A 2,219-nucleotide genomic window follows, 5' to 3' on the forward strand; every position below is an offset into this window, starting at 1 on the left:
ACTCACTCTGTAGACCAGGCTGGCCTCGAACTCAGAAATCCACCTGCCTCTGCCTCCCAAGTGCTGGGATTAAAGGCGTGCGCCACCACGCCCGGCTCCAAAATATTTATTATTTATTAACTTCCTCTAAAAATAGCAAGAGAGTTTATGGATAATGTACATCTAGGATTGTTATCTTCTCTGCCCCTAATTGCAATTGTCAAGTGTGTGCTAAGCCAGTCTGAAAGTCTAACAAGCACCGGTTTCTCTTATTGATGATATATCACGAGCTACTGCAAGAACTGCTTGTGTAGAAACAATGTGACCTAATCTTTTAGTGTCTCAGAGAAAGTGGCATCTGTCCTGGAAACAGAACACCTAGGTTGGACCCGCACAGCTGGCTGTGGGCCCCAACATCAGCACTTATGAGCTGTGTGATCTTGGGACAGCCAGAGTTTCTCTTTGCTCTCTGGAATGCATGGGTAACAGCAACAACTCTTCCCAGGACTGTGAGAGGATGGGCTGCACTTTTTAAATAAAATCCAGCTATTATTAGATTGTTCTCACGGTGATTGGATAGGTGGATTCTTCCAGGCGTATGCCACTGTCAATGGAAACAGAATAAACAGTGTCTTGAGATAAGAAATCATAGAGTAACATTTACAATCTATCTTAGCTGATTCCATCCAACCTCAAGGCCCTTTATAAGTACCTCCTACATAAAGGATCTGCAATGGTCAGAGTTGATCAAGTGTATGTCTAATATATTTCCCCAAATTTTCTAAAATAGTGTAATTGTTGTCTGGTTTTACCTTGGGTTTACATTCTCAATCTTTTTGTTTGTTTTATTTATCACTTGAAGTTCAAGTGAGATTATGAGCTGTTTAGGCATAGAAAACTCATACAATATTTCTTCCTTATAATGATGTTTTATTTTACCTCTTCAGCTAAAGCATCACCACCCCTACACACACACACACACACGCACACACACACACATACATGCACACCCACACATGAACTAGTAGCCGAAGAGCAGCAATCTCCAGGTTGCTACATCACAATGTTCAAGGGAATGCTGAAGTAGGAAGTAGGTATACTAACCTGAGAAGGAAGGCCCAAACCTTTCTAAATGCAGGTAGAGATTTCCTATCTGTCTCTTTGTGATAGTGTTGTGTGCATTTGTTTTAGAGAAGACAGACTCAATGTCTTCTGAGAGTTGACCTTGTTCATTATCAACCATGAAGCAATGGCAGCTCAGAGGCTGTCCTGGGCAAAGAATTGTTGTCAGTGCTAACAAAAGATAAGTATTTGTTTGAGCAACCATGTTTAATTACAGACCCAAAGAATCCTACTGATACTGCCTTTTACCTAACCAAACCCCAGAAGAACTGAAGAAGAGCTCAGAACTGACTTTGTACTTTAATAATATTTTGTAACAAACTCTTAGAGAAGAAGAGGTGGCTATATCTGGAATAGGGAAGGTGAGGAATTGTGCTTTATGGTTATAAATGAGGCTAGTCAGACAATTTCCAATTCTGTTGTTTTCCCAGTGTTGCCTTCAGCATAGCACTGCCTTCTCAATTATTGCCATGGGACTAGTATGCTATATCCTGGAAGCTCTGGAAGCCACAGAGGTAATGTGCACCTGGAAGTGCAGGTGGACCAGCATGCACTTGTGCATCTTGCTCCTCTTCAGACTCCTCCATAACTAAACACTAGCAACATCCTTGAATACATCTCATTCCAGATGCTCCTGGAAATAGGGACTGAACCTCAGGGTGTAGAATGGGCTATGGGAGTCTTCAGAGGCTTAGACTTTGATCCAAGAGACTCTTCTCTATGAGACACTTTCCCAAATACTACAGTTTGGCTTTCCTCATATTCTACCTCACTGGAGAAGCACCAGGCTGAGCATGACAACTGGTTACTCTTCTCTGCAAGAAGTCGGTATTAACTAGTGTGCTAGTCAGGGTCTCAGTAGGAAACAATGCAATATTGAGACTGACGATTTGGGGAAATGAATTGCAGGGTGCTTTAAGTTCTGTGGATAGCATGCTCCAGAATCTAAAGTGGGTGGAAGTGATATCAGCATCACAAGGAGAAAGCCCTGCAGAAGGCTGTCTGAATATGGATGCTCATCTAGAGCCAAGAGCACAGCTGACAGCAGGTAGGAGAGATCACAAGAGCTTCTGAGGGTCATCCAGAAGGCTTCCCGAAAACCAATGAATAATGATATA

Source organism: Mus caroli, chromosome 5 (genome assembly GCF_900094665.2).
Source record: "Mus caroli chromosome 5, CAROLI_EIJ_v1.1, whole genome shotgun sequence".
Lineage (NCBI taxonomy): Eukaryota > Metazoa > Chordata > Mammalia > Rodentia > Muridae > Mus > Mus caroli.